The sequence below is a fragment of the Alexandromys fortis genome, unplaced genomic scaffold, assembly GCF_014885135.2.
Source record: "Alexandromys fortis isolate MF-2015 unplaced genomic scaffold, M_Fortis_MF-2015_v1.1 scaffold_54, whole genome shotgun sequence".
Taxonomy (NCBI): domain Eukaryota; kingdom Metazoa; phylum Chordata; class Mammalia; order Rodentia; family Cricetidae; genus Alexandromys; species Alexandromys fortis.
In genome coordinates this window covers 3,084,625-3,106,152 of record NW_026067958.1, presented here as the reverse complement: position 1 = coordinate 3,106,152, position 21,528 = coordinate 3,084,625, and the positions used below count along the sequence as shown (strand labels likewise).

Here is a 21,528-nt window from a genome sequence, read left to right as displayed (position 1 = left end):
TTTGAAGTATGAATGCAATAATTGGTGTAAGGCCACTCTTCTAAGAAGTGGCAAAGACAGACTTGAACTGAGGTTGGCATGGCTTTTATTGCCAGGTCCTGAACTAATGCATCATACACAGGTCTTCAGAACACAGTAGTATAACAAGCCATAAAGGGGTTTTCATGAAATAATTTAAACTGCTGTTTTGTTCTTTTCACAGACTTCCTCTTGACTCCATCTGCCTTTTTCCATTTTTTGGTCATGTTCGTTTAAAAACACGCAGTTGGTGAGCTTTGACAAGGGTTTACAGTTATGTGAGCAACGCCACATGGACACAAAACATTTGTCATCCCAAGTGTCCTTCATGCTTCTTGAAAGTCAGCCCTCTCTCCCCTTGCTCCTTCCCTGGAAGCGGAAGCTCTGCCTTCTTTCTCTCCCTATAATTTGCTTTTTCTGGAATGTCTTGTAAATGAAACCATACAGCGAGTGGCCTTTTCTGTCCCGGCCCCTTTCATCTTCCACCATGTTGCCGCGCATTGTTCCTGGCATCTCTTCATTGTTGACGAATGCTGTTGAATACATGGACGGCTGCTGATGTTGATTCAACCGCTTTCTAATCTGGGGCTGGTATTAATCCACCTTCTCCGAGCTATTATACAAGGGTTGGGGAGAGCATGCTTCCTCCTCCTTGGGGAAATATCAGGAGTGGAATTTCATTTCTAGGTCTTAAGGCAAGGCTGTGTTTAGTGTCATAAGAACCTGCTAAATTGCTTCCCCAACACCTACCCTGTATCTGCAAATAGGTGTGAACTCCAGTTGGGCGGCGTGCTCTGCAGGACTGGATACTGTTGGTTCTTCCAATTGTTGTCTTCCCAGTGGCTGGAAAGCAGTAGCTCTTCTGGGTTTTGTTTAATTTTATTTCTTCATTTTGTAAGGAGAGGGAATGTGTGTCATGGTGCTCCTGTGGAGGGGGCAATGTGAGAGTCGGTTCTCTCCCTTACCGTGGGGGTTCTGGGGATTGAACTCGGGTTTCCAGGCTTGCGCTGCAAGCTCTTTTACCTACTGAGCCATCTCGCCGACCCTTTTCTTCTGGTTTTTAATGTTCATCTCTCTCACGTGGAATGGCGATGATCCCCTATGTTCTTACAGTGTTTATCTTCTTTCGGGAAGTATCTGTTTGGAATTGTAAGAAATCTTCTGTATTTTTGTTATCTGTCAAGAATGTAATTTAGAGATATTTCTCATCAATATTTGGTTTATCTGGTTCATTTCCTTTTTGAGTTTTTAATTTTTTGTGTGTATAGGTGTTTTGCCTGCTGGCGTGACTATGCACCATGTTTTGTAGTGTGTAGTATCTGAAGAGGCCAGAAGAAGGCATCGGGTCCTCAGGAGCTGGAGTTACAGACAGCTAAAAGCTGCCATGTAAGTGCTGGGAATTGAACCTGGACCCTCTGGAAGCACAGTTAGTGCTCTTAACCACTGAACTATCTCTCAAGCCCCCTATCTTTCATTTCTTAAATATATCTTTCAAAGGCCAGAGCCTTCAAATTAGATGGAGTTCTATTCATTCATTTTAGATTCCTTTCATTGCTGATTTTTTGTTTTGTTTTGTTTTGCTTTTTATCTAAGAAGTTCTTGCCTACCCTGAGGTAAAAAATAAAATAAAATTTCTTTGTTACTTAAAAAAAAAACAACAACTATTAGACTCCCTAGAACTGGAGTTACAGATATTTGAAATTTGAGTTACCACGTGGTTGCTGGGAACCGAACCCAGGTCTTCTTTAAGATGAGCAAGTGCTCTTAACCACTGAGCCATTTCTCCAACCCCCTTTATGTTCTGTTCTGTGCTTGCTTTGCCTGTGTTCAGAAGGCTCATAGTTTGATCTTATGCTTGTTTAGCTTCATCTCCTGTTAAGTTTTGCAGATGTTATGGGTGGTTTAGGCACCACAATTAGTGTATCAATGTCCAAATATTACCAGAACACTTGAAGAAAATTTTCTGCTTTATGTGTTCAGTTACTTTGATACCTTTCTCAAAAATAAATCCATCCTTTGTAAGGAGGGCTGTTTCTGGGCTTTATTCTGTTTTTTGATCAATATTTCTATCCACTCACTAATAACTACAGCGTCTTAATTATTTTGGCTTTCCAGTAAGTCTTAGAAACCTTTCAAGTGCTTTGGGCCACCCTACACCTTTTTACATTTCCTACACATTTTGAAAATAGCTTGTCAATTTCTATAAGAAACCTGCTGGGATATTGATTAGGATCACATGAAATCCATGGATAAATTCAGAAAGACCTGGTAACTTTAATAACGCTGAGTTCTCCAATTCACAAACACAATATCTTTCTCCATTTGAGCACTTTAAGACTTCTCTCTGCATCTACAGGTCTCATATTTAAAGGCTCCCATCTAAGTATTCTGTCAATTGTCTATGCTATTATAAAGAATACTCTGCAATGTCAAAATTTTCCCGTAGAAAATTAAATCTGAGTTTCATATATTGATCTTCTAAGATGTGACCTTGCTAATCCTAGTCCTCAGTTCTGGTAAACTGTGTGCAGATTTGTTAGAATGTTTTACCTACAAACAGTCTTCCTTCCCCTGATCCAATATAGATTTGTTTATCTATTTATAGCCTTTGTTCTTTCCTTTCCCTTTTTTGTTTCTGAATTTGCTCGCTACAATTCTCAGAAGCACTGCTGTGAAACACGCCTCAGACCAGGAGTGCTGTGGAGCATGCTTCAGCCGGGAACTGGAGTAGTGTTCGCCTCTGAGAGAAAGGGGTTTCCCGATGAGTCATTGTCCTTGCAACTCCAAGTGAGTGCTTTCAGGCTGCTTCCTCTTTAAATGTCAGTATAAACACATGGGCTCCCAGCATGTTACCCAGAGCTAAGCCTATTGAGGTCACCATTCTCTTTTTACCTTTAATTTTCCAATTTGGCAAATAGGAGCCCCTTTAAGTTGAGTACTCTGTCCTCTGGACACCTGAGGCTCACATGCCCATGTGTAAGGGTGACCGGTGAACCTCAGGTGCTGTTCCTCGGGAGTTCTTTACCTTTCTCAGTTTTTCTTTCCTTTTACCTATGTATGTGGTATGTGCACGTGTGTGTGTGTGTGTGTGTGTGTGTGTGTGTGTGTGTGTGCTGCGTGTGTGTGGGTGCAGGGAGCCCGGGGTTATTGCCAGGTTTCCTCTACCACACTCCACCTTATTCACTAGGCAGGGTTTCTCAATGGAACCCATAACTCACCTATACAGGTATTCTACCCGGTCAGCTGCTCTGAGGAGCCCCTTTGCAGTCCTCTTAGGCCAGAGTTTCAGGGTGAGTCCCACACCCACCTGACATATAAATATATGGGTGCTGGAGAACCGAACGCCACAGTCACGTTTGTATGGCAAGTTCCTTACCTGCTGAGCCATCTTCCCAGTTCCTCTGTGTTTAATATCTGCTAAGTTTTCTATTTTATTTTATTAGTGATAAATAACCATGTTTATTATGGGGTACAAGTGATGTTTGGATTCGTGTGCATTGTGGGATACTCAAGTCAGGCTAATTATCATATCGACCATCACAAATTTCTCTGCTGGGAGAGCATCTGCAATGAACCTTTTGCTTATTCTAAAATGTCAATCATCCTGTTTGCAGTAGATCACCTGAACTCATCCGCCCCACTTCCTTTCTGCACATCCACACTCCTCCCCTACGGTAACCACTGTTCTTCTCCTGTGTCTATGAGTCCTATTCGTGTAGTCCACATGTGCATGGAGTTTCATGATGTTCATCTCATGATGCCTATTTACTGGTTTTGTAACATAGTCTAGCTATGAGTTTTTGTTTGTTTGTTTGTTTTTTCTTTTAAAAAGTCATTTTTAGGGGCTGGTTCTTCTAGAAGACCCAGGTTAAATCCCAGCATCTGCGTGGCAGCTCACACCTCTCTGTAACTCCAGACCCAGGGGAATTGATGCTATCTTTTGGCCCCCATGGACTCCTTGCCTGTGACCTACATGAAAGCAACACACACAGAGAATAAGAAACTAAGTTTTGAACAGCACGTTTCATTTTCATGCATCTTTTCTGCTGGATCCAAATCTTTTTATCTATTTCTACTCTGGTCTTAGTTCCCTTTGTTCTGCTCACCTTGCAGCTCCTTTGTTCTGGTTCTAGTTCCAGGAAATAACGCCAGATTGTTTACCTGAGACGCTTTTGGATTTAGGAATTTCGTTTGTAAACAGTTTATGTAATCGTTGCTAAGTAAGGACTTTCTAAGGCTACTTTACTAATGGTCTTTGCTTGTTTTGTAGATCTGTTCTTCCTTTCTTCCCGTCTAGCTGTTTCCCTTCAGGATTTGTGGTTTCTGCAACGGTATGATTGGATTTGTTTTTTGCGGTTTCTCTGATCCTCACATAAAATACTTGATACAGGCTATTTGAAGCTAGCAACAAACAACCTTGATGGTCTCACAGACTGTACACTGCTACTCATCTTCCGCTCATATTTATATTCATGTGGAGTAACTTACAGATTTTCATAATTTACTCCGGTGACGACATCATTGTAGCTTTAGATTCTTTTAATAGTCTCAGTGTTAAACCTTGATACCTGACACTGAATCCATTTCCCCGTAAATGTGAGGGTATTTAAGTATGTGGGGTTTGTGAATGGACTTTATCTTACCAGTGAGGTCTGTAAATTTTTTTATGCTTCAATATTGCTAATTAGCATTCTCTTCTTTGAACTTGGAGACAATCTTTGTCGTGGTTTTGGTAAGGTTAGTTTAACACTGATAAACTCTCTCTCATTCTGATTGTCTGAGGAAGTCTTTTTTCCCCTTTATTTTCTAGAAATTGAATTGTTGAATATAATATTTTTAGCTAAGGTTTTTTTCTTCCAGGGTTGTGAATATATTACACTACTCTCTTTTTGCCCGTAGGGTTTCTGCTGTAAAAAGAAATTCTCATACAGGAGAAGCTAACTTTTATTTTCCTTATTATAAATATGTTATTAAAAAACATTTAATCATTGTTTTACACCAAGACACCTGGTGACTCCAGAAAATCTTCTTCTGGTCACTGAATGTGACTATAAGACCCCAAATCTGTCAAAAAAAAAATTGACCTTGAGCATCAAACTTCAAGACTGTAAAAAATAAATGCTTAGTGCATGCAGTCTGTCCTATCTGTAGAGAAACCTGAAAGAGGACAATCTTCAGTAAAGACAGAAATGATCTACTCTATTCCATTGGTATCCCTAAGCCTGACTCAAGTAAGAGTACGTTCATGTTTTAGTTAATTTAATCAGAACACATTCTGATTTAATGTACTGAATTAAAGTCCTTTCAAACTAAATGAGTCACATAGTTGATTGCTGTACATCAGTCAAAATTTGTCAAAGATCAATAATAAAAACCAAAGACTTGTGTGTTCTGTACCATCCAGGTTAGTGTGAGGAGGAGGAGCCCATCACTCTTCCCAGAGCCTAAGCTCACAGTTTGCCAGCATGTTCTGTGAGCAGCTCCTCTATCCCTCAGCAGTAGGTTTGCCACAGGCATTTTCTGCTACCACATTGTGTTGTTTAAAAGTTATCTGCTGTTTTGGCAGCCGTTCAAGAGAGTTCTTTGCTTGTAAATCCTCTTTATCTCATGCTATGGTCGAAGTGAAATCTTGGCACAATTTCAGTTCGTTTGTCTTCTTGTACCAGGGAAGAAAAAAAAATGAAAGTCTCTAAAGACTAACATTGTGTGTAGGTCGTGAAGCAGCGGGAAGCCCTGTTGGCTATTCAAAAGGGTCATGGTACTAAGTAAGCATCCGTGGGGTAAAATACAATCTCAGCACAGGAGAGGCGGCCACCCCAGAAAACAGATTATTTGAAAGTCTGAATGGTAGAACTTCAAAGTAAATAATGCTCATTGTGTAGTTGACTACGAACCTTTACAATCAGCTTAACTTAGTAGAGAAGTCCACAAGGATCAATGCTTTGGTGCTTAGGCTGGTCTTTACATTCTTTTGACTTTGAATTTGACTTCTGTAATCACACCATGGACCTATCAGCTTGTTTACTGGAGTTGCTGAAGTTTAAAAGGAAATAGGAGATCATCCCACTCAAAGAGAAAAAATGGTAACACGAGCCTGTGCCAACACATCTCCTGGAGACGCCATTCTGTGGAAATGACAGAGAATGATTCCTCTGCCCACATCGTCTCTGCGTGGACTATGGAACCCATGCTGCTAGAAAAGCAACAGGAAGAGCCCCTTGGCTGGAAACAATTTCTCTAGTTTGTCTCTGCACACTGAACCCCTCTTTAAATAGAAGCTGAACACTGTGTCTTTTAAGGAAGGAACCCTTGTACCCAGGCAGTCCAGATCAGAATCACCTGAATGGCTTGTGATGAATACATGATTGTGGGGGTGCACCAAGACAGACAGAGGGTTGGCAGTGAGTGCAGGGTTCTAGAAGCCCTTCCCTTAGCCTGTTATTCTATAAATGAGAAAATCCAAAAGCACATGGACTGAATGAAGCTGGATTCTTAATCTCTTGGGCTTGCTTAGCTAACCTGGAGCAGAGCTGACCTGACACACGGACGGATGATCATCCTTTCAATGGTTTGAATGAGAATGTCCCCATACAGCTCATGATTTAGACCCTTGGCTCCCAGTCGGTGGTATCTGTTTTGGGAGGCTTTGGGAACCTTAGGAGGTGTGGTCTTCCTGAAAGAATTATGTTACTTAGGTCAGAGCTTGGGAACTTCAGCCCTGGCCCTAGGCCCAGTTTCCTCCCCCTGCTTGTATTTGCAGTTGAGATGGGCACGCTCAGCGCTCTGCCCCAGAAGCTATGCCTGCTGATGGCTGCTATGTCTCCCTCCGTCATCTCGTTATCTTAGCCCCTAGAACCAGGGTCTAGCATAAACTCTTTATAATTTGACTGCTCGAGATGATCCTTGAAGTATCACCAGTTAAGATAAAACTCTTCTTGAGGTCTAAAGTCAAGGAAACTCTCCATACCTGCTAAAATATTCAGAGATCATTTACTGATCTGACTTTCAAAGCATGCCTGCTGGAATTCATTTTTGTGATTAGGGATCTGGAAGCGTACTACAGGCAAGGACTTACACATGTATTCAGGCACTAATGTGAGCTAGTAAGGACCATGGCTTGGAAAATTGCATAATGGCTGCAACTACTTGGTGGAGCTCTGCTGCGCTGTGCCCTGGCAGCAACTGCAAACCTAACATTTAAGTTCAATTAAACACTTATATTTTAATTTTATAAACATTCCTGTACCTCAAAAAAAAAAAAAACAAAAGAAATTTTATTTTTCGTATTTGAAGATTGTTTTATGTACATAAGAAAACAGCCAGTGCAAGTATTTCTGGCTCGTAAGTACGAAGTCATTGAAATCAAAGTTTAAGTGATTGAGAGAAAATGGATTCCACTAGCCTGGGATTGTTAGCAGTGTTGGTGGGAATGAACGTGGAGAATAAACTTACTGACCGTATCAAAGTAAAGGCTATGTGTTGCCAGGGTGCATAAAAAATTGGGGGACAAGAAGTGACTCATTGTAGAATAGCACAGGGTTCAGATAATCAAAAGATAGTATGGAGAATACAAAAGCTAACATTTTTCTGAGTGAGAATTTCATGTCCCTATTAGTTTCCCCAGTTTGTAGAATGTAATTCAAGAAATATGGGTTACTGGCCTCCTCATCTATCCCAGAATACTGATATTACTGGAACTGTCAAAAGGAAGTAACTTAAGACCATGGGGAGAAAAGCAATAAAAACACCATATCATATCTCTAATCCTTGCTCTTTATCCACAACATCTTTGTCCATAAAATCAGATAACCTGCTTGTTTTCTTTGCTGAGAGCCTCAGTCTTTCATGTGAAGGTTTCTTCATTTTGCTTCTGTTATTTATATTTTGAACAGGAACAACCTAGTTTCTGTTTTTATTGTTGTTTTCATGAAGGCTGCAGTCATAGTTCTTTGTGGGGGCAAGGACGAGATTTACTTATTTAATAAGTTGAGTGTATCATTTTTTAAAAAACAGAATTATTTTCGTAGATGAAGAAGGAGAACAGATATTAAAGTCATTACTTATCTCCATTTTAAAATCTCATTCAGTGTAATCCTTGGGTTTGCTTAGAAAACAGCTGCTCTAGAGAAGAGCGATTTTGTGTGTGAAACATTTACATTTCTGGGGAACCCAGTTCAGCCAAAACCCTATTTCTCAAGACTGCTGGTCAAGAGATGGGAATTTGCCAGATAGGAAATCTTCTTTTCTGTAGAAGCAAATATTTATCAAAAAGAGTGTTAGGGTGTTGTCCAGACTGTCTTGTTTATTTAGACTCCCTTTGAAAGGAAGGGAGGCAGATGTTGAGGAGATGGCATATTCTTCACCCCTAAAAATTTGAATACTAGCATCTTGGATATCACAGCCTATGTTGCTAATAACTGAGGGTTTAAGTGAACCTTAGGGGGCCACTGTAAAAAAAAAAAATTTTAAGCGGACAGAGTGGGCATGAAGAAAGCAGCAGAGGCTATGAAAACTTCAAGCTGAGCATGGGCTCCTCCTAGACTACATGATATCCTCTTCAAATGGGGAGAAGATGCAGAGTGACTGACCTTGGTTATTAGAATTGCAGATGGCATAGTGGTTTGGATAAGAACTGTCATCCATAGTCTCCGTCATTTGAACACTTAGACCCCAGGTGGCGGTGCTGTTGGGGTAGGCTTAGATGGTGCAGCCTTGCTAGAGGATGCATGTCATGGGGGGGCTCTTCATTCAAGTTCAGAAATAGGCCAAGCACTCATGGCGTTCTATGTCACAATAAAGATGAGCCCTTGGAATGTGTTGATTGGAAGGGATGACTTCTGTGATGCTGATATTGTCCTGTGTCTCTCTCTAGCTGTTTGGTAGAATTATATACACATACACTCTCAGAAAAGTTGTAAGATACAAAATCAACATATAAAACCCAGTATATTTTCTATAAACCAATAGGGAACATATGGAGAAAAACATTTGGAAAATAAGCCCATTTACAATAGCTTTAAAAATAATCTGAGGAGCAAACTGAAGCAAGGAGGTAAAAGACTAGAATGAAAACTAAAATACTAAGGAAAGAAACTGACAAAGACAGTGGCAGATAGAAAGACCACCACCATATTAATAAAGTAACAGTGGCAGATAAGAAGACCACCACCATGTTCATAGAGTAACAGTGGCAGATAGGAAGACCACCACCATGTTCATAGAGTAACAGTGGCAGATAGGAAGACCACCACCATGTTCATAGATCAATTATCCAAGGCAATTATAGATTCCAGGTCATCTTCCTCATACATAAGAGAAAAAGAATGACTCCTTTTGAGGGGAGGGGGACCAGTGGATGGAGGGGAAGGTTGAAAGGTCACTTGGGGTGAAAATGAGCAGATTATAATGGTGTGCATTAGAAAAGTGAACAGAAATGTGATTATTGACCTATGACACAAGGAACATTCTGGTGCAGACCACCCATATAGTATATCTTATATAATATATAAAATTCATTACAAACTAAAAAAATAGAAAATTAAAACACAGACAATGTATGGGAGAAAAAAAAAGACAAGAACGTTAATAGAAAAAGAGTTAAAACCGGTCTAGCTGAACATAGCGGACAATGAGGACTACTGAGACCCCAAGAACAATGGCAATGGGTTTTTGATCCTACTGCATCTATTGGTTTTGTGGGAGCCTAGGCAGTTTGGATGCTCACCTTACTAGACCTGGATGGAGGTGGGTGGTCCTTGGACTTCCCACAGGGCAGGGAACCCTGATTGCTCTTTGGGCTGACGAGGGAGGGGGACTTGATTGGGGGAGAGGGAAGGAAAGGGGAGGCGGCGGTGGGGAAGAGACAGAAATCTTTAATTAATTAATAAAGAAATAAATAAATTTAAAAAAAAAGAAAAAGAGTTACATGAGGCTCAGTCTTAGGAAGTTGAAGTTAACTAAGCTTCAGCCTACCACAGAGCAGGGGCACCACACTTAGCTGTGCCAGTTCGCCATCACAGACTTCAAGGCAGTATTCTTTACATCAAACTGAACGTGAGATGCTCCTGAATGCATTCCATGCACAACATGCACAGCAATACAGCAGTCCTGCAGTAAGAAGAAAGTAAAACATTATCATAGTATGCTATTTTTGTTGGAATATCTAAAATTAAAAGCTTGATAACACCTTCTGTTAAAAATCTGAGGAAGTAAGTATTTCTATGATGGGGTTTTAAATACATAAAAACTCTATAAAATAGTTATTAGCAAATATCAAATGTACCTGCTTTCACATGTAAAAATGACACATGTTCAAGAATATTTACCTGAGTGTTATCTGTAATTTCAAGGGAATGAAATCAAAATAAGTCTTTGCCAGAAAGGGTCGAATTTAGTACATAATGGTTTTCTCACTTATAAGATAATGTTCTTATGTTTAAAAAATGACACATATGTATCAATTATGAATAATCTATAGTTGATATCACCTGAAAAGAGCAAAGTGGGCATGCAGTGGAGTACTATGGCGCTACTTTAGAGATCAGTCTTTGGAAGACGAGAAGCAGGCTTTGTATGGCTAAGGAGCAAAAGCAGAAAGGACCTTCACAGTCCCCAGCATGACAAAGAATTCTTCTCAGTGCACAAGAACTGTCATTTGTCACTCCTTTGGGAGAAGAAGGCTAAAGAAAAATCAATTTGGGGGCTTTTGCTTTCTGTCATGGAAAAGCTCAGACAGTGACTGATTGGCAATCAGGAACAGAGCTGGCCCCTCTCTTGATGCTGCCATTGTTTGTTTGATTGTTTGTTTGTTTGTTTGTTTTGGCCAGGTTAATCCACACTGAACTGGGACAGAGGTAAGACAGCATTTATGACTATAAGTAAAAAATAAAACAGCTGTTTTTCCTCGAATGCATCCTAAAGAATCCCACAGCAGAGAAGCAGCACAAGGATTTAGCTGTTGTCACCGCCTCGCCGGCTGTTGTCACCGCCTCGCCGGCTGTTGTCACCGCCTCGCCGGCTGTTGTCACCGCCTCGCCGGCTGTTGTCACCGCCTCGCCAGTCTTTTTGTGATATGAGATAGGAAAAGTCAAATGTTGGATCCTCCAGGAAGCAGTAAAGGTGACAGAATTAAGAAGATAAGATTTTTATCATGAGTCAAGTTATGAATTGACCTTGATGTCCACCAAAAGTGAATTTCAAAAGCAGTAAATAGATACAAGGAATCTTTATTATGTCATAATGAGGGATGAACTTATGTTTCGTATAAGAAATGGATGCTACTGGAGCTCATTACTCTAAACAAAGCAGTTTGAGTTAGACTCAGAATGATGAACACTGAGTGTTTTCTCTTAAATGGAATCTGACTTTTCAAATTAAAGTTTGAAAGTAGACAGGGAGGCTGTTTGGAAATGAGACAGCAAGAGGGCATGGGGGACAGGAACATGGAAATGGCAGTGTTTGGAGACCCAGGTTTATGGGAAGGTCATAATGAAGCCCATTAGTTTGTAAATTAATAAACATATGGTAATGAAATAACTAAAACTCATTATTTTACCATGGAATAAATGTTCTAAAATGAAAAGGGAAAATAATCAGGACTAGCAGGGGAGCCAGAAGTCCAATCAAAGCAGAACTGTGTCTGACATGAACACAGGACTCCAGAGTGAAGCCAGCAGATGAGAAGTACTTGGTACTGCGGCCATGCTGAGGATGGGAGTGTATGATGAGGATGCTGTATGAGATTGAAAACTTATACAGATCCTGGTGATCGTTACCCTGAAGACAGATATTCTGGTAGTTACCCATAGTTTCAGTGGACTTTGTGTGCATGAGAAAGGCATCTTATTGTTTAGCAAAAGCAAGCAAACAAACAAACTGGGACTCTTGATGTGCAGAATCTTTTGTTCAATTTTGGAAAAATTATGGCTGTGCTTCTTCAAATCTGCTGCTGCTGTCCCTCCCTCTGGCTTTTCCCGAGAGGCACAAAGTACCTAGATTATTATCTGGAGAGAGGGTCCTCCACTCAGTTTCGATAGATGCTCCGCAGCCTGAAGAGGCTGCATGAGCTCCCTTTGGCTACTTCTTCACTGTGCACATCTTCTGTTGCTGTCTATTCATTTTGTAAGGCTACCAGAACAAAAGGAACATACTGACTTCCCAGAGACAAGAGAACTCTCTCACACTTTTGAGAGCTAGAAGCCCAAACTTGAAGAAGTATCCTACCCTTTTGAAGATCCTAGAGGAAAATCCTTTCTCTGCCAGCTTCTAGGGGGTGCTAACAGCCTGTGCACCCCCTATTTACGGATGTTATCACTCTAACCCTGCCTCTATCGTCCTGTGTCACCTGTCTGTCCTACTGTCCCTGAATTCATATGGAGTTTCTCACGGGACTTGTTTGTGTTCATAATTTCTTCTTCTTATAGGGGTACCAGCCTTTGAATTGGTGCTCACTCTAATTTGGCCTGGCTTTATCGTAACTTTATTGCCTCTGCAAAAATGATTTCTAAATGAAATCACCTCCACAGGTACCAGAAGGGAGACCTTGATCTTGTCTTTGAAGGGAACATAATTCAACACACAACCAACTGTATTGGCCTTGTTTGTTTGAAGGTAAAATTCCCCCTAGCAAACAATTATGTTGAAATAAGAGCCGCGGGGCTGCGTCCCCGAAATAACAACACACAAACTGTATTCATTTAAGCACTGCTTGGCCCATTTCTATCTAGGCTCTTCTAGGCTAATTCTCGTACCTGGACTAGCCCATTTCTAATAATATGTGTAAGCACCCCAAGGTGCACTTACCGGGAAGATTCTAACCTACGTCCATCCTGGGTCTGAGCTTCATCGCATGTGCCCAGGAGAGCGAAGCAGGGCCTCTGCTCCAGAGAGCAGAGCTGTCAAGTCTGAGCTCACTTCCTCTTCCTCCCAGCATCCTATTCTGTTTACTCCTCCCACCTATGTTTTAACCTATCAGGGCCAAGGAGTTTCTTTATTCCTTAACCAATGAAATCAACAGATTGATATATGACACTCCCACATCACAATTAGCTTCCTGAGAGAAGAAACTTTGCTCATAAACCCTCGTGTCAGACACAACATCAGAATCCTACGTAGGTGCCCACTGTAAGCAGAGAACAACTGACCTGGATTAAGGCAAGGCTTGTGCTGCTGAGATCCACTTGGAAACAAAGAACAGTAAAGTGAATGCACTTTCACGTTGAGCCTTGGAGATGCTCTTTGTACGGTATGTTGCTTAGGGTATGCATTTTGCTGAATTGTAGCAGAAAACTTCAACTCATACTGTCATAAAATGGCTCATGCATCCAAGTCTGAAGATTATTTGTTTTTCATGTTCAATGACTCAACTGTGAAACCAGGAGGAACATAAATATCTTCTTTCAGCCATGATTAAATACCTGGAACTGACATAGGCATAAACAGCAGAAAGACTGGACAATATTAGAAACTGGAGCTATTTTTTGGCCTTGGGAAACAGTAAGGACTGTGATATCAGAGAGAAGCGAAATACAATAAATGAGATGAAACTGATGGCCACCTCTGTTTCTGCACAGAAATAGAGATATGACCTCTGGATCCAGCTGAGCTCAGGAAACAGGAACTGGAGTTTGGAAATGGCAGTGTAAGTGGGACACGAAAGCCAGAATACTGAGGAAGTAGGAACTGCAGAGCTAGCAGCCCAGAACCCCACAGATTCTAATGGATCTTGTATTAGTCTAGATTTTGTGGCTATTACAAAATACCAAAAGCAGTCATTTGTAAAGAATTAAGTTTATTTCGCTCATATTTTCAGAGACTAAGAACACTCAGAACAAGATGCCAGCAGCAGGTGTGGTCCTCGGTCCACAACACAATGTGGCAGAGGACTTCCTTGAAGAAACAGAGTGTAACTGGCTAGTCCCACCACAGGGAACCTCACTTATCAAATCCTCATTAAGTGCCAAAACACCAAACTCCAAATGCTTTTGCATATAGAAGATAGGCTGTCCTTATGAGATTCTGAGGGGACTTTTGAACCATGACAGCTCTGTCATGTTTTTGGCTGTATGCCAAATACTGTGCACAGTTAGACTCTATGTGGCTGTGTATAGGAGCTACAGCAGCAAAAGCAACAAACCTCATGCAGAGCTGGGAGACATTTGACTTTTTTTTTTTAAATAGCTAGTATGGAGAGACCATAGTAAACCCTGCAACATTCAGTAGAAATCCACAATCCCCCAAGTTAGTAACAATGCTAAAGTAGCACGGATCATCCCTTCCTAAGGTTTGTAGACAACCATCACAAGGGTGAAAGGTCATGCTGTCCACAAAGACCTTGCCTTTAGTCTAAACCCATACTCTTTAAAAGAAGTTTTGGAAAAGGTTCAGTTACCTGTTAGGGCTCAGGAAAAAAATGCTATTTATTGAGGATAAATATCTGACTAGAGGACTTAGCATATGTGAGGCTGTGGGTTCAACCCTCAACACCAAGATTAAATAAGCAGAAAGAAAGAAAGAAAGAAAGAAAGAAAGAAAGAAAGAAAGAAAGAAAGAAAGAAAGAAAGAAAGAAAGAAAGAAAGAGAAAGGTTAAGGGAAGGGAAGGAAAAGGAAAGGAAAGGAAAGGAAAGGAAAGGAAAGGAAAGGAAAGGAAAGGAAAGGAAAGGAAAGGAAAGGAAAGGAAAGGAACGGAAAGGAAGGTGTTGGGCTTCATGAGGCCTGGGCGTGAGGCCCACTGTAACTTTCTGAGCTTAACTTGAGTTTGGTAAGGCCTAGAATAATTTCCTGAGCCTGGCTCAAGTTTGGAGACCTGTCTCTGGCTACCCAACCTAGACCCACCTCTGCCAGCCACCGCTAGCACAGCAGGATATTATTGGCCCTTATTCCTTATTCTGCCTCAACCCATCCCAAGTTTCTCCACCCCCATCACAACCATATATCAGTTCCTGCCTGATACCATTAAACGAGATCCTGCTTTGACAGACTCCCGACTAAGTCCCCATGGTGGACGGGGGAGGTCTGGGTTTGTCCAATACTCAGCATCCCACTCACCATTGTGTCATCAAACATGGAAGCTTACCTCACAGAAAAGTGGTCAAAATTAACATTATAGTCAGAAACCAGATGAACGCTGTCCTGGGCTTCTGTCTTTTCTATAGGACCATTCCTCACCCCCTTCCAAAAAAATTTACTCTTTCTCTTAAAAATAATTACATCTTGATTTCCATCTCATCTTGAAAGGATCTAGAAGATTCTAAACATTGCTGAATCATTGGGTACTCACTTCCTGCCAAATCCTGGCACATATAATAACTCTATGTGCCTTTCTTCCCCCACCCCACTTGTCTATTGTCATTTTTTTAGCAGCAAATTCAACTAGCAAACTTTCAGAGGCCAGGAGAAAACTTCCATTAATCTCTGCAGACTCAATACCATAATGTTGATAGCATCCATTACCAAATAAATAGTACTAGATGTTAAAACAGTACATAATATAGAGGAATAAAAACACCAGTTAATCTAAAATAGGCTCAGAATGACACCAATAATGAAGCTGGCCAAAAAGGACTCTCAAAATTATTCTTAAAACATCTCAAGGAAAAAAAAATTTCTTTTTTTTTTTTAAATTAAATCACTGCTTGGCCAATAACTATAGCATATTCCTAGCATGTTCTTACATATTAAATTAACCCATTTCTATTATTTTATTAAAAAATTTCAAGAAATACATTAGCACAATAGGGAAAGAAACTAAGCCACAGATAAGAAATATTCCTGGCCCTCTGGCGGTGTGGGGGAGGGGGGGGAATTGGGAGGAGGGAAGGAAGTGTAAATAATCGTAAAAATTAAAAAAATAAAAATAACATATTTACTAAAAAAAAGTTGCTAGGTGGCATTAATAACCCTTTTTTATTCTGTTGAAGAAAAGATCAGTGAACGTAAGACCTAGGAGAAGAACTCTGATACGGAGCAAGGAGAGAAACATGACCTCACAAACAGTGGATGATCTTAGCGGCCAATGAGGCACTGACACATACAATTGGAGCTTCCCTGGGGACAGGGAGAATAGAAGATTTGGAGAGACAATAACTTCAAGTATTTTAATTCTCATGAAAGCCACAAATCTGTAGAATGAAGAATTTTTAACAAATCAATAAGTACTGGAAACAAAAAAAAAAAAAAGATATGTACCAAGATATACCATAGTTAAACCAAAAGCTTAAAGAGAAGAACTGTAAGGAAACAAGGACAAAAGCAATTCATATATAAGAACAAACATAAACCATCTAGAACTTATGTGGAAAATTGGCATATATGTAGTCAGAAGACCACTTGTGGAAGTCAGTTCTCTGCTTCCACTGTGTGGGTTTGGGAGATTAAACTTAGGTTCTCAGGCTCAATGGCAAACACTCCGTATCTTAGCCACTTTACAGGCCCCTACTTATGTAATAAAAAGACTTAATAGGTTCTTGATTTGGAGGCTCGAAATCCAAGCAGTACAGCACACTGCATGTGAAGACCTTGTAGCAGGCAGACATAATACAAGCAAGGCAGAAACCATGTCTTAAACCAGGAAGCTCAGAGAAAAGTGGGTGCAGCTTGCTCCTTTTATAACTGTGTTCTCATGAGTATTACCAAGGCTGTGTGGAAGTCTGAATAAGAAGCCCCTTATGTTTGAATATTTGGTCCCCATTTGATGGAATTATTTGGGCAGGAATAGGAAGTGTGGCTTTGTTGAAGGTGTTATGTCACTGGGGAAAGTGTTGGTTTTTCAAAAACCTCACATTATTCCTCTAAGTCTCCTGCCTCCTACTTGTGGTTTGAGATGTGTGTTCTCACCTGTTCCCGCCCACCATGACTTCACTCCGCCATCATGGACTATAACACTCTGAAGCCATAAATAAAATTAAATGCATTCTTCTATGGTCATGGGGTCTTATCACAGCAATAGGAAAGTAACCAATACAGCTAGCCTGGGGAAATGCCTTGATCCTTTCCTGTGTCAGGAATTCTAACGATCCCAGGACTTTCACTAAATCCCATCTCTCCACAGTCTTATAGTGTTACTGCTGTGGGGACCAGCCTCACAACACATGGGGTATAGGGCAACATCCAAACCACAGTGATGAATAAATGTTATGTTTAACTAGAAAACAACATCCTTCTGATGGGACAAATTTCTTCACCATAATTTTCCATGCCATACTTTTGATTTTTTTTAAAGTGGAAAAATCAGGGCAAAAATATACTACCTACCAAATTATGAACTTTCAAATTTAGAAAATATCAGGAAGTTTATTAACAAAGTATATCACAGCAAAATTCCAAGCTTAATCTTAATTAGCATATCAATTCTTATGTAAATCATGCTTCTGCTGTGCTGGAAAAATGAATTCTAGGATAATTTAATTCTTAAATAAAACCAGTTGAATGATCTTTTGGCTCTGTTAATTGCCACTCAGTTTTTAAATTATTTATACTTTTGTAGCACTAACACTTAATTCAAGGGGTAGGGCATCTAAAACTCTTTGGGAACTATAAATCTTTAGGAACAGGTAAGGCAAGATTATTGTATTCTTTGGCTGAATTAAATTCTGCTGCATTGCTCACCGTGGCATTGCCTTCTATTTTCATAATCAGTAATATTAACTCTTGTCCCTCTCTCTGCCTTTTGCATTCTTCATAGGAAATTATACCATGAGTTTTACAGTAAACAAAAAACAAAATAAGCATGCCTGCCTAAACAATCTATTTTTTCCTTAATCATAGACTTTTATATACTTAAAGAAGTATAGGACCAAAAGGATGTTCTTTCACCAAAGAAGCAATATGGGAACTTCTCAAGTCAGCAACACATGCACGTGTCCATATATCAACATGGGGCAGAAGAGGTGACATCTCCCTAAAGTCATAGATGCTTGGTTTATAAGACCCTCCCCGCCCCAGGCTTTACCTTATGAGATTTTTCCATTAACTGGTTCTGACCTATGTCTATTGTCACAATAGGCCTATAATTATAATGCCATTGTGAGTTCCCTATTTGCCCCTTTGGCAAACATAAAGTCAAAAAGAGTTTGTGGAGACCCTTAGATTTGTATCCAGCTTCTCTGAAGTGAGGGTGGCCCCAGCCCTCTCCCCAAACAAACCAAACAAACAAACCTGTGTTTAGTGTCAGAGGTCTTTAGCAGAGGGGCCATTTTGAATATCTGTGTCTCTGATCCCAAATTTTACTAAGCTTGGGTTGATGCCTGAGTCCCTGTTATTCATTATATCTTTGCTTAGGGTCTCCTTCTACTTCTTCTGGGATGACTGGCTGCCCTCTCAAACATTATTACATTCATTCATTCTTCAGCAAACTCTTGCTTATTGGGTATCTCTTTTATACCCAGCCAAACACTATAGAGCGAGATGGACATAATACCTTTTCTCAGCTATCATGAAGACACTCTGTAATGGGGTGATGGCTCTTGTCTAGGGGATTTCTGAGTTCATTCCCTGGCATGAACAAAGAACTGTAAAGTTTAGAAAGATATTAGACCAAGACAGAGGGGAGTAAAAGTAACTGTATTACCTCTTAGGGATGGGAGCAGTCCTAAGTCTGACAGTCAGCTTCACAGAGCCTGGCTTGGGTGTTTTATAGGGCTGGGTCCTCCCCTTTCTTCTATTGGCCCAATTTAGACACCCATTTACACCTTCTAGCTGTTTCCCCTCACAATGTATTCTAGGAACAAGAAGCCACCATTTTGGGAGCTTCATTTTCCTTTCTCTACTACCTTTATCACTCTAATCCCCATTCAGTGAACACGTACCAATAAATGTATGTTTGAATAAAAGGATATGTACCAAGGTTTGCCAGTTCAGATTCCCCTGTGATAGGCCTAAGGCAGCTTTTTTACTAACCAATGGTATACAGAGGCAAATCCCACATTATTTCCCCTTTTCTGTCTAAATAAAAAGGAAGGTTTTAACTTTAGCTTAGTAAAATTACATATAAAAATAGGTATCAAGTGAGAATTACAGTTACAATATTTATATCTACTTTATCTTTTATCACAACTAAGGAAAGCTATAATTATAACTATCTATTCTTCAACTCCATCAAAGACTCCAGAAGGATATAATATTACCTAGGTAAACAAAAAGTACATTGTGAGCAACTTCCAAAACTCTAGAATTGACAGAGACATCTTGCTACCTGGAGAGTCACCCAAAGTTCTTCTGAAACACTGTGGCATCCATCTTCAGCCTACAAACCCATAGTATCTGACAGACTTTTCTATTAAACAGGAAATTTAAAGACAGTTCCATCTATATTGGCAACTTGTCAGTCACTTTCTTCTGTATCCTATAGAATGTCTGGCAGATTCTTTCATAAAGCAGAAACCCTGAAGGACTGTCTCGCCTTTAGGCAAGTTCAGCTGTCATTTTTCTGTGGGTCCTGGATGTCCAGCTCATACAGCATAACATCAAGCAGTCCAGGCAAGAGCATTTTCTTGCCCAAATGGCTAGCAAAGTCCATAAGGAGCCTCTTCAATGCCCATCATCTTCTTGAAGTAGATTGGTTCTGCCGGGAGCAGATGTGTCTCATTGTCATGAAAGGTCCTAAGTTCTTAAAACATTTTAAGTGCCATATTCTGTTAGTCTTTGAAAGTTTTAAAGAACAACTATTCTTCTGAAATATATCTCAGTACATCTAGAAAATCTAACTAAAATGACTACAAGCTTGACTTTTATAGATGACTATTAATCTGTATTTCTTAATTGTACATTACATTTTTTTGGTTTTTTTATTTTATTTTTTCGAGACAGGGTTTCTCTGTAGTTTTTGGTGCCTGTCCTGGAACTAGCTCTTGTAGATTAGGCTGGCATTTTTAAATGAGCTACACAAACCCAATACCTTTGTCAAGAGCAGAAATATACATATAACAAATTAACATTAAATTTGTATCAATAAACTAAGATCCATACCAATGCAAAGTATTCATCTCTATAGCATATATCCCCCTTTAAATGTAAACAAACATTTGTAAACAACCATTTAGGGAATTTGGGCATTGTTCTTTCCAAACTGCTTCTTGCTTTTTGTTGGGTGAAGTAACTTTTTAAAGGGGGTTTATGGAGACCTTTCAGAGGATCTTGGTCCATCAAATCACATTAGCCTGAAAGGAATTCACAGGTTCTCATCCTCTGTGGAAACAAAAGCAGAACCTCTTTTCCAAAGCAACATATCTTTAGAGCCAAATTTTGAAGTCAAGATACCTTTAAAGTGTATATATTGGTTTAGCATAGCAGCTTCCAGAATCAAATATCTCTCTGTAGTCAAAAAATTCAAAGAAAACAAAATAATATATATAATCCAGACACTCTGTGTATTTTCCAGCTTTACATGGCTTATTTTTCTTTACTCCTTTAATTTATGACTGTCTGTATTGTGCCTCTTTAAAGACTTTGTTTTATTTTTTAAAAAAACTATGTACTTTTTTTTATAACTCTCTATACTCTTTTTCTTCTCTCTCCCAACCCTATGTATATTTTTCAAACACACTGTGTCTCATTAAGAGGTCTCTTATGTCTGAATCTATCTGTCTGATTGTGTATCTGAAACCCTTTTCTGACAAAATGCATTTTAAAATGGTAAGCAGTGTGGTTGCAGCCCTGGATACTGGTTCAGCCTCTCTCAGGCTTTCAATATGGCAGAGGTACCATACCACCAGCTCTGGGACACCTCAACTCTGGGTAGCTCCATGTAGCACATAAACTCTTTTTATCTGAGTAAAAGCTAAATTTGCCATGCAGAACACTATGTGGCCTGGAAATATCTCTGTGTGTAGCAGCCAGAATCCACCATACATTTTTGCCTGTGCACTCCTAGCAGACCCAATCTGGCTACTTGCCCAGGCTGGGATGCTAAGTGGCAGACCTACTTTCAACTACTTTCCTCCTAACCACAAGAGGGCATACAAGTACCCAGACCTAAAGTGTGTGGCTTGCCACATGGGTTAGCCCCAGTCATTTGGGTGCCATTCTGTAGCAGAGGCCCGTTGTTTGTTTCCTGGCTGCTCAGACCTGAAATAATCACACAGACTGTATCAATTAAAACACTGCTTGACCAATCACTTAGGCCTATTTCTAGATAGCTCTTTTATCTTAAATTAACCCATTTCTATTAATCTGTACATCACACATGGCCATGGCTTACTGGTTAAAGTTCCCCAGGCATCTGTCTCCTCCAGTAGCCACATGGCTTCTCACCTACTCTGCCTACTTTCTCCTCTATTTCTGCTTGGAATTTCCACATTACCCTGTTTTGCCCAGTGATAGGCCCAAAGTACTTCTTTATTAACCAATGGTATACAGAGGCAAATCCCACATCATAAATGGTGTGCACACACGTGGTGGGGGAATGCAGAATCGGCCATTTATGTGCAGCCTGATTTAGGCTGCTGAAGTGTTGGAGTTGATTTTAGAGAAACAGAAAGCCTTTGAAGGGTTTTAAGCTGTGACAGATTGTGTTT

General features: G+C 40.1%; 1 protein-coding gene across 3 annotated transcripts in view; it reads right to left on the bottom strand.

Annotated features, from left to right (window-relative positions):
• The window catches only part of Armc3 (armadillo repeat containing 3), a 102,169-nt gene extending 88,713 nt beyond the window's left edge, over positions 1 to 13,456 (bottom strand). Inside the window, exons 1-2 of one of the 3 annotated variants that reach the window (XM_050152735.1) lie at positions 13,161 to 13,456; positions 9,991 to 10,125 (exon numbers count right to left, since the gene is read on the bottom strand). The gene's annotated coding sequence lies outside the window, so the exon portion shown is untranslated. Of the gene's footprint in view, positions 1 to 9,990; positions 12,755 to 13,160 lie in introns of those variants that run through there. The other 2 variants (XM_050152737.1, XM_050152734.1) reach the window with 2 other exon arrangements.
• Between the last annotated feature and the right edge of the window lie 8,072 nt (positions 13,457 to 21,528).